Source organism: Sceloporus undulatus, chromosome 4, assembly GCF_019175285.1.
Source record: "Sceloporus undulatus isolate JIND9_A2432 ecotype Alabama chromosome 4, SceUnd_v1.1, whole genome shotgun sequence".
NCBI lineage: Eukaryota > Metazoa > Chordata > Lepidosauria > Squamata > Phrynosomatidae > Sceloporus > Sceloporus undulatus.
Window position 1 is genome coordinate 139,292,813 of NC_056525.1, and position 12,385 is coordinate 139,305,197.

At 54.8% G+C, this 12,385-nt stretch overlaps 1 protein-coding gene across 1 annotated transcript in view; it reads left to right on the plus strand.

The window, feature by feature from the left end:
• The window catches only part of XRN2 (5'-3' exoribonuclease 2), a 125,897-nt gene that overhangs the window by 58,000 nt on the left and 55,512 nt on the right, over positions 1-12,385 (plus strand). The gene's annotated exons all lie outside the window — the stretch shown is intronic.

A 12,385-nucleotide genomic window follows, 5' to 3' on the forward strand; every position in this document is an offset into this window, starting at 1 on the left:
TTCTCAACTCAGTACAGAGGAGCAATCCCCTGTCCAATGTAGCAGGAATCACGTGCTTTTTACTGGGATGTTTTAACCCACTCTTCTCCTCCTCACTTCAGTTTTTCAACTCCTTTGCCATAGCCAGTGGGTTTTTATTCTTTCTTTGTTCTTTGTACTTCCTTTTCCACTTTCATCTTCTACTTTCATCTCATTTATTTCATTTATTACAGCAAATAACCAGCATACTATGTTCATCTGTAACTTATCAACTTCTGTGTCAACATGGTCTCCTGATGCAGGATTGTGTACCTTATATATACACGTAACAAGTTTGACCTATAGGGATGAGCAACATGTGACCCTCTAAATGATATCATCCCTCATCTTTGGTTGTGTTGGCTAGGGATGATGAGAGTTTCAGTAAATAAATATCTGCAGGACTACACATTCTCCTGCTTTGCTATGCATCCTGAATGTGGAAGTGCTGACATTTTGTTTGGCTGACATTTTAATACTAGATGGAATTCATAGAATCTTGGAGTCATAGAATCATAGAGCTGGAAGAGACCACAAGGGCCATCCAGTCCAACCTCCTGCCATGCAGAAACTCTCAGTCAAAGCATACATGACAGATGGCCATCCAGCCTCTGCTTAAAGACCTCCAAGGAGAGAGACCCCACCACTCTCCGAGGAAGTGTGCTCCACTGTCAAACAGCCCTTACTGTCAGGAAGTTCCCCTCAATGTTGAGGTGGAATCTCTTTTCCTGTAGCTTGCAACCATTGTTCCAAGTCCTGTTCTCCCCTCAAAAAGGTTACTGCCTCCTTAGTGTGAAAAGAGAGAAGAGCTGGAGCCCAACCCTGTCCATGAAAATGGATTTTTGTTAATCTTCTACAAAAAGCAAAGCATAGAAAGATGTGCGCTGGTTTTATATGGAAAAGGCTCCTACAGTTAGTTCTCTCTTAAGTTCTTTTTTTCAGAGTAGGCTGGCCAGTCAGTATCAAGATCATTCTAGTAATACTTAATCTTTACTCAAATTTTGTCCTTCCCCTTCATATGCTTAAATAACCAGTAATAGTGGTTTTTTCCCCATGACATATCTCACAAGGTTTGTAAATGCCTGAATTTCATTGTTTATGGCAGTGCTGTCTTCCCTAATTACTGTGTAACTATATCTAACTGTCAATTCTCCACAATAGATCTATTTGTGTGTCTTATAGTTGGCATAGGAACATCCTTTATGTCTTATTTCTTACAAACATAGTGCAAGAAGCTTTTGTTTTTTCACTTGTTGGCTGTGAATTACTGTGATTGAACAACACCCAAATAGTAATTGCCAGTGTTCAAAAATGGGCTGAATTTCTACCAGCAGAGTTATGTTCGTGTCAATCAGACTTGCCTGCACTGTACACAGTGCTCTCAAGTGCCACCGTAAAAGGCTTCTGTTCAGGTCAGACCATTAAAACATAAGCCATCCAGTCTGTTAGTGCATTGAGAGGGGCTCAGATTTCCTTCCAGACATTCTTTTTTTTTAAAGCCTCCAATTGACAAAGGGAATGTGACATTCCAGTAAATTATTGCTAGGCCTTGATGTCCTTGAATATTAACAACTTAACAGAGGCATTACTATCCTATCGTATATATCCATTAGACAACTCCTGAAACCAGCTGTTATAATTAGGTTGCACTTAAACATCATTGAAGATAATCAAAGATGTCACTGAAACTGAAGCTTTTGATTGATACATGATTTAAGTGTTTTGAACTAGCTGGGGAGCTATTGATTGTATGTTCCTTTCATTCTGTTTACTGATCCATTTATTTAGAAAAACAGCAGCCATTTAATTGCACGGCTTGTTAAAATGATGTTGTTGCTGGTACATCTTTGTAGTATGTTGTACTTTTGTACTAAGAGAAAACTGAAGTGGTTGTGCTTAGTAATATCAGATGGCTGTAATGCTTTGTGTCCTTAGTCTCAGTTTGCCAAGTGTGTATCTTGCCAGAGTATAGGTTTATAACACAAGTTACAATAAACAGATTTATCGGGTTGTTGTTTTTTAAATTTACAGTCTTATCCGATCTAGAAAATTTGGGGTAAACAATAACAAATACACAATTGAGAGAGAATAGCTTCCATGTGAGCTGTTATTAGCATTAATAAGTACGAATAAAAAACGATAAGATTGTGATTTTCTTGGCTGCTGAGGGAAATAAAAATGGGCTGATGCCCATGCATCCCTCCTGAATGTCTGGGAAAGTGAAGGTGCAGGGCAAGGTTGGTTTTTTGCGGCATGGCCCAGTTTTGCTTGTTGTCAGATCAGATGAAGCTGTGCAGCTATTGGACCATGTTCCAGATGCTGTAATCAACTGGATCAGAACCATTAAAATGCTGAATCTTGACAAGATGGAGGCTGTGTAGACTGGATATCTGTTTCGATAGGATCTGTCCTAGACAGGGTTGCACTCACCTTGAAAGAACAAGTGCATAGCTGAGGAGTACGCTTGCATTATCTTTGTCCTTGGAGGCTCAAATATCTTTACTTTCTTCTTCGTGGTCTCTGCGAATCATACAAATGGGTTTCACTGCGCCTGCGCATGCTGCTGGAACCTACTGGAATCACTGGGCAGAGTTAACTCTGCAACATTTAAACTTTTTGGCGGTAACTCCGCCCCCGTATTAAGGAGCCCCTGCCTTCCCGCCTTTTCCCATTTCCTTTTTCCTTTCCGCCGCGCTACTGCTTCAGTGGAACTTCGCTTGCTTTGCTTGCTGGAACACTTTCGCTTTTGACCTCGGACTGTATCTTGACCATTCTTGTCTCCCGCCCCTGGTAACTTCGGACTTTCGGACGTTTGATCCTCGTTTACGGATCTCCCACTGGCTTTGACGACTTGGAAATGCCTGCGCCTTTCAAGAAGTGCGACATTTGCGGGGCAAGGTGCCCGTCCAGGAACCCGCACTCCTCCTGTCTGCTGTGCTGGCAAGGACCATGACACCAAGGCCGTCTGCTCTGCAGATCCCTCTCCTCCCAGGCCCGGAAAAACCGTGAGTCCGCTCACTTTGGCGATTGCCCTGGGGAAGGTGGAAGAGGGAGGCTCGCGGTCGTCTTCTGTCCCGCCTCCGCCCCCCACCTCATCTTCTCGGCCCCAGTGGTCCAGCGTTGGATCTGGGAGAGCCGCCGTTCCAGCGTGGTGTGTGTCCCGGCCGGGCCCCCTTCCACCACCTCCGATGTGGCCCGGGCTCCAAACCGCCCAGTGCCCACCGACAAACCCTCCAGCGCCCCCACAAGTCGTCGGGGACTGAGGGTACCGGGCCGACCTCCAAACCGGCGGGGAAATCGGAGGGCTCGGCGTCCGAAGAAGGCCACCGAGCCAGAGGTCCACCTCGTATCGCCTTCATCCCCAAGGCATCCAAGGAATCATGCCAGTGCGAAGCCTAAGGACTGGCTGGGCCTGTGGAAGGGTCAAAGTCCCCAAGGCCTTCGTCGTCGGCAGCGGCTGCTGTCCCTTGGACCTCCCGGACAACGTTTTTCCCAAAGGAGGAGCTTCAAGCCTGGGAAGAAGAGGCACCACGACAAGCCCGGTCGTGATCCTGCCCCTAAAAAATCCAAGCCCTCCAAGGAGCGGCCCGCCACCGATCCACGAAGGCGAAGGAGAAGAAGCGCTCCCCTTCCAAAAGGCCCGCGTCCGTTTCGGCACGCTCCCCCGCGACCTAGCCTATGCCGATGCCGGTAGACCGGGGGACCCCGGGTACCGGACACTCCACTGGCCCGCCACCATGGACTTGTTCCACGGGATGGACGACACCGTTCTTCCTCGCTCCCCGAAGCACTGGTCGCCTCCCACCCGGCAACCGACGACGAGGAAGACCAGCCCCACGGCCAGGACGTCCCGACCTCTTCTTCTTCTTCGACACGCAGTCGCGCCGGTACTACGTGACTGTTTCGGAGGACAGAGCTTTGAGGGAGTTCACCAGCTGAACCCGTCCCGTAGACCGGGCCACCCGTCCAGATGGTTCCCAACCGAGCGGTCTACGAGAGGTCGCATCTCCATCCGCGAAGGCGCTCCCGGTCTCAGCTGACCTCGCTCCAACCACCCAGAGATTCCCAGGTTCGATTGACAGACCCTCTCTCCCTCCGACCTGGACTCCGAGGACGAGCCGCTGCTTCCTTTCTGAGGCACCCTCGGGACGAGGATGTCCTCTCGGACCAAGCCTCCCCCAGAGGATGCACAACCCTGACCCGTCTCCCCCTCGAACGACGTCCGGTCCTTCACCGAACACGTCGTGAAGATGGCGAGGGCCCTCGACATCGAGCTCGCTTCCGCGGAAGACGACGCCGAGGACCTGGTTTGAGCGTCGGTGCACGGACGGGTGCTACTCCCGCCGTGCCTGCCTCTCCTTCCCTCTCTCCAGACCATCGTGAGAGGTCCCTGGACTCTCCGGCCACCCTGTCGGCGCCCCTCCCGCAAGGTGGAGTCACTCTATAGGGTCGCCCCAGCAAGTTTGCCTTGGTTGGCCGACCCCCAGGCCGAACTACCGCCATCGTGGAGGGAGCCCAACACAGCTTTCATCCCGAAGCAGGCCACCTCCCCGTCGACCGGAGGCGAAGAAGGGGACGGACTGGCCAAAAGGCCTAATCGGCATCGCTCTTGGCGTCACAGGCTGCCAACTACAACCAGCCTGCATTGGGGCCTACATCCAGACCCTCATGGAACGGATCTCCCCCCTGTGCCCGGACGTCCCAGATGACATCCAGAGGCAGCTGGTTGAGATCAGGGATGAAGCCCATTCCATGGAAGTTGGCTTCATCACCACTTCCAGGAATGGGCGGACTGCTCAGGGAGGGCCATGTCAGCATCCATGGCACTTCGACGCCACGCCTGGTTGAGGGCCTCCGACCTCACCTACGGTCAGGGCAAGCCGTCGAGGACATGCCGCTCGACGGGACCGGGCTCTTCCACGCCGAGAACCGACGACCGGCTGAACCGCAAGTTCAGGATGAAGGAGGCGGCGAAGAGCACGGCATGTCCTCAGCACGGCTTCTCCGTTGTCGGAAGCGTCAGCGCGTGGCAGCCGCAAGGTCAAGTCACAGGGGACCTTCCCCCGGATCGGCAGTCCGCAGGCAGGGCTCCCAGACAAACCGCTTCCCCCTCGCAGAGTCTTCCTCCTCTCTGGGCCGTCGCACAACTCCCGCCTCGGTACCGCAAGTCCCCCGGCGGGACACGACCAGGGGAAGAAGAGAGCCTGAAGGGGACGCAGGCAGCTTCTCCTCTCCTTCACCCCTCTTCTTCCTGGACATTTGAGGCCTAGGTTAATACCTGGGCCTCATAACATCGGACTCGTCTCACACATCGTCTGTAGGGGTTATGCCCCGAGTTCCAGAGGCTCCCTCCAACTGGAGCCTTCATGTCCACTCCCCCCTCGGACACCTCTCGGACGAAGTGGCGCACCTTGCTTGGGCAAAGGGGCATCTCCCTGCTGCCCGACCAATGTCCCCGGGCCTTTTCTCCAGGTACTTCACGGTACCCAAAGCGGATGGGGGCATCAGGCCACCTAGACTTGAGACAATGGAACTTGTTCCTGGACTAACGCGCTTTCGAATGGTAACCTTGGCTTCCATTCTGGCCTCTACTTCACCAGGGCCTGTGGTTTCGCGACCGTCGACCTGAAGGACGCCTACTTCCACATTGGGATCCGAGAGTCCCACCGGAGATTCCTCGCCTTCGCTGTCGGCTCCGACTCGTACCACTACAACCGTGCTTCCTTTCAGCTTGGCCACGGCTCCATGAGTCTTCACAAAGTGCATGGCACCGGTGTGGCATGAACCTTCATCAGAAGGGCTTTCATGGTCTTCCCTACCTGGACGACTGGCTGTTTGCAGCCGATACCAAGACGAGCTGCTGGAGCAGTCTCTCGCCTTGCACCTCCTGGACTCCGGGCTGAGGTCGTCAACAGGGAAAAAGTCCACTTCCACCGACCAGAGCAGGTCAGTTCATCGGGGCCATCCTCGACTCCGAAAACTGCCTAGCCTTCCTCCCTCTGGACCGGTTTTTTCAGGCCCTGACAACGTCCCTCAGGCGTGCATCTCCCACAGAAGGGGTAGAGCCAGAGACGTCCAAAGTCGCCCTGGGCCACATGGCAGGACAACATTCGTCCCCCCTGGGCAAGACTGTGTCTTCGGCCGCTCCAATCCTGGTTCCTCTCCGTCTTCTCTCCAGTTGGAGGAACCCTCCTTCAAAGTGGCTCACGGTACCGAGACCGGTGGCCCCTTCCCTCAGATGGTGGCTAGACAGCTCCAACGTCTGCACGGGATGCCTTTCCATCAGCCACAGGCACAACTGACTCTGACAACCGATGCATCCCTGGAAGGATGGGGGTGCCCACCTGCTGGATCTCGTCGTCAAAGACAGGTGGTCTGCACAAGACAAGCTCTCCACATCAACGCTTTGGAGATGCTCGCATGGAGAAGGCTTTGAGGGCGTTGAGTTCGCGTCACAGGAAGATGGTCCTCCTGAAGACGGACAACACCACCGTGATGTACTACATCAACAACAAGGTGGTACCAGGTCCGGACCCTGCTCGACCTCACGCTCGCATCGTGGACTTGGTGCATCAGAGGCGCGTCCTCCTCACAGGCGATTCCCTTCCCCGGGGAGGACAAGATCTGGGCAGATCGCCTCGCAGATCCCTTCGTGTGCCCGAGTGGAGGCCCCATCCCGAGACGGTCAACGACCTCTTCGATCGGTGGGGAACCCCCCGGATCGCCTCTTCGCGACCAGGTGGAACAGCCACTCGTCCCAGTTCTGCTCCAGGAACGATTGGACGGATCCCCTCGGAAGACGCATTCACTCCTCTGAACGGGGAGGCTCCTCTACACGCCTTCCCTCCGTCCCCTCTCATCATCAGAGTGGTGTCCAAGATGACAACGGACCGCTCCATGCGATCCTGATATCACCCCGGTGGGCCGAGACAGCCGTTGGTTCGCACCCTTCCCACTCTCCAGGGATGCTTCCCCGTCGACCCTCGCCGACTGCTGTCGATCAGGACGGACGAATCTCTTCGTGTCTCTGCGAATCATACAAATGGGTTTCATTCACGGCGCCTGCGCAGTGCTGGCTCGGAACCTACTGGAATCACTGGGCAGAGTTAACTCTGCAACATATGAAAACTTTTTGGCGGTAACCTCCGCCCCCCGTTTATAGGCCCCTGCCTTCCCGCTCTTTCCCAGTTTCCTTTTTTTTCCGCCGCGCTAGCTGCTTCTAGAAATTTCGCTTGCTTATAAGATCACTCGTCTTTTTTGACCTTGACTGCTTTGCCATTCTTGCTCTCCCGCCCTGGTAACTCCTGAATTTTGGACTGTCTGACTTCGCTTTGGACTTGCCTCACTTTTAGGATGTCTCCTCCGTTCAAGAAATGCGACATCTGTCGAAGGTCCTGTTCAGGACCCCATTCCTCTTGTCTCTTCGGTTTGGGTAAGGATCATGACCCCAGGTTTGCAGCCTCTGTAAGTCTATGCCTCCTCCAAGCCCGCAAGAAGCGGGAGTCGCGGCGGACGTCCGCCATTGCCAGGGCAAGATAGGGAAGGGGCCCCTCGCCTGGCTCAGCTCCTTCGGCCTGCTTCCGACTCTCCAGGCCGTAGCGGCCCTTCCAGCGCCCTCCTTCGACTTCCATGGGAGACGTGGGGAAGACCGACTCTTCTCGTCCACCGGCTCGTGGTGCCGCTTCGAAGCCCCGAACATTCCCGCATATCGGGATCAATCGGGCAGGACAACGGCCACAGGCCGTAGAGAGGGAGCCCCTCCGAGCATCGGGGACGTCCCGGGCGCTCCAGACAAGAAAGGTCCAAGTCCAAGTCTGGATCAGAGACTCCGCCCCGAGGAGCACCGTCTCCGCAGGAACCCGGCATCGAGGGGTTTCCACGGCCGCCACCAGAAGATCGGGCCACTACACCGAGGATCGGGCTGGTCGGGCGGCTACCATCCGGAGTCCCCAATCCAGTTCTTCCCCCGCCGGAGGCGCCTCCTCGTCATAAGTCGGCCAAGAAGAGGCAGTCATCGGCTCAGAGGCGACTGCGTCCTCTTCGCTAAAAAGCCCAAGCGACTCCCTGACATTTCACCCCGAAGAGGTGTGCGGACGACGCTTCCCCGCCCCCGTAAAAAAACCACACCGGGAGTCCCGCCGGGACCGCTCGCGCTCGCCGTTCCCCGGGACGGGTCGACCCTCTGGCTAGCTCGGGTGGAGATCGGCCATCTACGTAGACCTTAACCAGTCCCCGGGCTGAGGGCCGTGTTCAGACAGCGCTGCCCAGGCTGTGCCAACCCAGACTCAGTCGTTTTTGGCGGACGACGCTTCGTTCCTCCTGTCAGGACGGACGAGGAGGTAGGGATAGGCCACGAGGTCTCCTTCTCCGGTGTCCCTGGCTCCCGCTCTCCGACGACCCGCAATTTACTTACGACTCGGGACGGACCAGTTTTTTCTCCCGTGTGCCAAAGGAGGTGGTCTCTCCAAACTTCCGAGGTCGGACCGTCTTTTTGGGATTGGACCGCCGGGCCCAGGGTTACCCTCATCGCGAATCCCTTTGACCGACAGGCCCATCATCATCGGCCATCTCGACGTGGGACGGTCTGCTGAGCACACTAGACCGTATGTTGCGGTGGACTTGCCGTGTCTGTTCGATCCCGAACCTGCGATTCGGAATACTTCCTCAGGGGATGATGATCCAGCAGCTCTCCCAGCTTTTACACAATCGGAGGCGGCCTTCCTACGGATGACGTTAGGTCGTTTCTTGAACATGTCATTAAGTGTCCAGGTCTCTGGACATCGACCTCCAGTATCCCGAGGAGGAGCTAGAGACCCCCGCACGCGGGTCGCCAGCGGGCTATTCAACGCCCCTGGTCCCTTTAGCCATCCCTGGAAGCTGGTCAGACGCTTCGTGGGACTGCCCTTCTTCCTGGTAGGGCCACCTGCAAGATCGAGTCCTTATTAAAGTTTCGGCCCCACTGCTCCTTGGTTGCTCCCACCCTCGGCAAATTCTGCTTTGTCGAGGGGTGCTCAGCAACAGTCAAACCCATCGACAGCGGCTGTGCCATTCGGACAAGGAGGCCAAGAAGGTGATGCTTTAGCAGGAAGGCATACTCGCTGCAGCCCTGGGGTGAAGGCAACCAATTATACAGCCTGTATGGGGGGCCTAATTCAAACTCTTTGGAAGGGAATCTCCCCATCGTGCCCGACGTCCCTGATGGAGGCCCAGCGGACCCTGAGGAGGGAGATAGAGATGAAGCCCACTCCTCGGCGCGTGCTCATCACCGCATCAGGAAACGTGGTTGAGTGTTCAGGCAGGGCATGGCGGCTTCCATCGCCCTAAGAAGGCACGCTTGGCTGCGGGGGTCGGCCTCAACTCCAACGTTCGTCCACTATAGAGACATGCCGATTGATGACTCGGGCCTCTTCACGCGAGTACAGACGACAAGCTGAAAACCGAAAGTTCAGATGAAGGCGTCGGCGAGGAAACATGGTATGTCTGCCCCGCCTCGGTCCCTTCCGTAAGAGGTTTCGCCCCTGGCAACAACAGCAGGGCCGTTAACAGGTCTTCCTATAGGGGTGGGACGTTCAATTCCAGCAGGGGTCCGCGCAGAGGGTACCGTCGCAATCCCCATCTTCCTCTGGGCCGCCGGAACAGTCTTCTCGGTATCAGGAACGAAGACAGGCCCTGACCAGTCCAAAAAGAGGGCATGAAGCCTTCCCGCGCACTTCGCCTCCCCTGCTACTTTTTGGACATTCTTAAGCCCTTTATCAACACTTGGGCTTCCATTTCCTCCGACTTTGGGGTACTAAACATCTTCCGCAGGGGTTATACCCTCGAGTTCGAAGAGCTCCGCCCACCGGAGCTTCATTTTCCACCCCACCTCGGACACCTTCTCGACGAAGTGCGCACCTTGTTGGACAAGGGGGGCTTTTCCCCACTTACCCGGGCTCCTTCCATCGGCCTTTTTTTCAGACTTCCGGTACTTAAGACGACGGGGGCATTAGACCAATCCTGATTTAGGGACTTAAACCTTTCTCCGTACTCGCATGTCCGATGGTTAACCCTAGCCTCTATTTTGCCTCTCTTGCCAGGACCAGTGGTTCGCGACGGTCGACTCAGGAGCTACTTCCACATCGGATTCGGGAATCCACCGGAGGTTCCTCGCCTTCGCCGTCGGCTCGATGCCTACCACTACATGTGCTTCTTTCGGACTCGCTACAGCCCCACGGGTCTTCACGAAGGCATGGACTCCAAGTGGTGGCTTACCTGCACGGGGGGCTACGAGTCTTCCCTTACTTAGACGACTGGTTGTTCGTCGCAGATTCCAGCACGAACTTAGGAGGCAATTGCATTCGCCCACCGGCTGCTGAACTTCTCTCGGATTGGTGATCAACAGGAAAAGTCCCATTTACCCCGTTCCGACAGGTGAAATTCATCGGGAGCCATTCTCGACTCCGAAAGATGTCCGCCTTCTCCTGTAGGACCGCATTCCAGTCCTGGTGACATCGCTGACACCTTGCATCTCCACAGAAGGGTGAGAGCCAGAGAGTCCAGGTGCTCTGGGTCACCATGGCCAACGACTTCGTGACACCGTGGTCGAGACTTCGCTTACTTCCACTCCAGGCTTGGTTTCCTGTCGGTCCTTCTCCCGATGAGGATTCTAAGTGGGAGGTAGGGAGGTGGGTTTTTTTTTTTTTTTTTTTTTTTTTTTTTTTCTTCTTTTTTCTTTTTTTTTTTTTCTTTTTCTTTTTTCTTTTTTTTTTTTTTTTTCCCCCCCCCCTCAACTGGTGGCTGGACGACCGAAATGTGTGCGCTGGGATGCCCTTTCACCAACCGCATCACAGGTGACGCTGACTACGGATGCTTCCTTAGAAGGCTGGGCGCCCATCTCTCGACTGGTTGTCAAGGACAAGTGGTCGGACTCGGACGCCTGTCCACATTCGCCTCGAGATGCTTGCAGTCGAAAGGCCATGAGAGCGTTCGAATCCGCTGTGAGGCAAGGTGGTGTGCTCTTGAGGACGGACAAACCACCGGATGTATTACTCAACAGCAGGGTGTACCAAGTCAAGGACCCTCTCGAGATTACCCTGCGCATCTGGGACTGGTGCATACAGAGAAGATCCTCTTCAGGCGTCCACTTGCCAGGAGGAAAACGACTTGGCAGACCGTTTGGCAGATCACTTCGGTATGCCACGAGTGAGGGCCCATCCCGAGAAGTCAGCTACCTCTTCGTCGATGGTGAACCCCCCGATCGACCTTTTCGCGACCGGATGGAAGCCATGTCCCCAGTTGCCTCCAGGAGGCAATGACAGGAATCCCTAGAGACGCATTTGCCTTCCTGTGGTCGTGGAGTTATTTATGCCTTTCCCCCCTTCCCTCTCTCGTTCAGGGTTGTCTCCAAGATGATGCTGGACCACACGGACGCGATCCTGATCACGCCATGGTGGCCGGGCAGCCCTGGTTTGCCCTCTTCTGCATCTCTCCAGCGGCACCTCCTTCGTCTCGAGCCTCGCCAGGACCGCTGTCTATCCAGGACGGACGGATTCTCTTACCCCGACATCGACAACCTACCGATGGTGGCTGGAGGTCCAGCCCGACTGCCTACGGAGTCGTGAGGACGTGATCCTGGCTGCGAGGGAGACCCTCCACCCAGCGTGTCTTTGCCTTGATGGAGGAGATTTTGCCTCTTCCTAGACAGAAAGGCTTGTCCCAGCACCGGTTTCTACTCCGGTGGTGCTGGAGTTTTTGATGTCACTGTTGGATGGTGGCTGTCCCTCGCTTCATCAAATGTACCTGTTGCCATTTTGTGCCAAGTATCAGTTCGGGAGGGTTCTTTCTTAAAGACCCCCCCCTTTGTTGAAGGGTTCCTCAAGGGTGTGCCAACCTGCATCCTCTGTGGTCAGTGCCACGCCGGCTTGGAATTTGGAGTCGGTACTGCCGCCCTCCAATCCAAGCCTTTGAACGATGGCCACAGCGGAGTGAGACTATTGACTTGGAGGATCCGCCTTTCTTGTGGCCATCACCTCTGCCGCCGTGCGGGCGAACTTGTGCTTTACGGAGGGACCAGCCATTTCTGAGTTCCCAAGGGACAAGTGGTCTCCTTACTGACCTACCTTCTTGCTAAGGTAGTGTCGCCTTCACATGTGTCGACATTGTGTTGCCACTCTGCATCCAACCCGGTGTCGGATGAGAAAGGCCCGGCAATCTCTTGATGTCAGGAGGGCGTGGCTTTACCTGGACAGAAACCGCTGCCAGTCGAGTCGAGAGACTTTTCATGTTTACTGGAAACCGAGAGGGGTTGCCGTGTCCGCGCAGAGGTTGTCGAAATGGGTGGCTGGTACCATCCACCTCTGCTATGAACTGTGGGTAAACACCTCCCTGG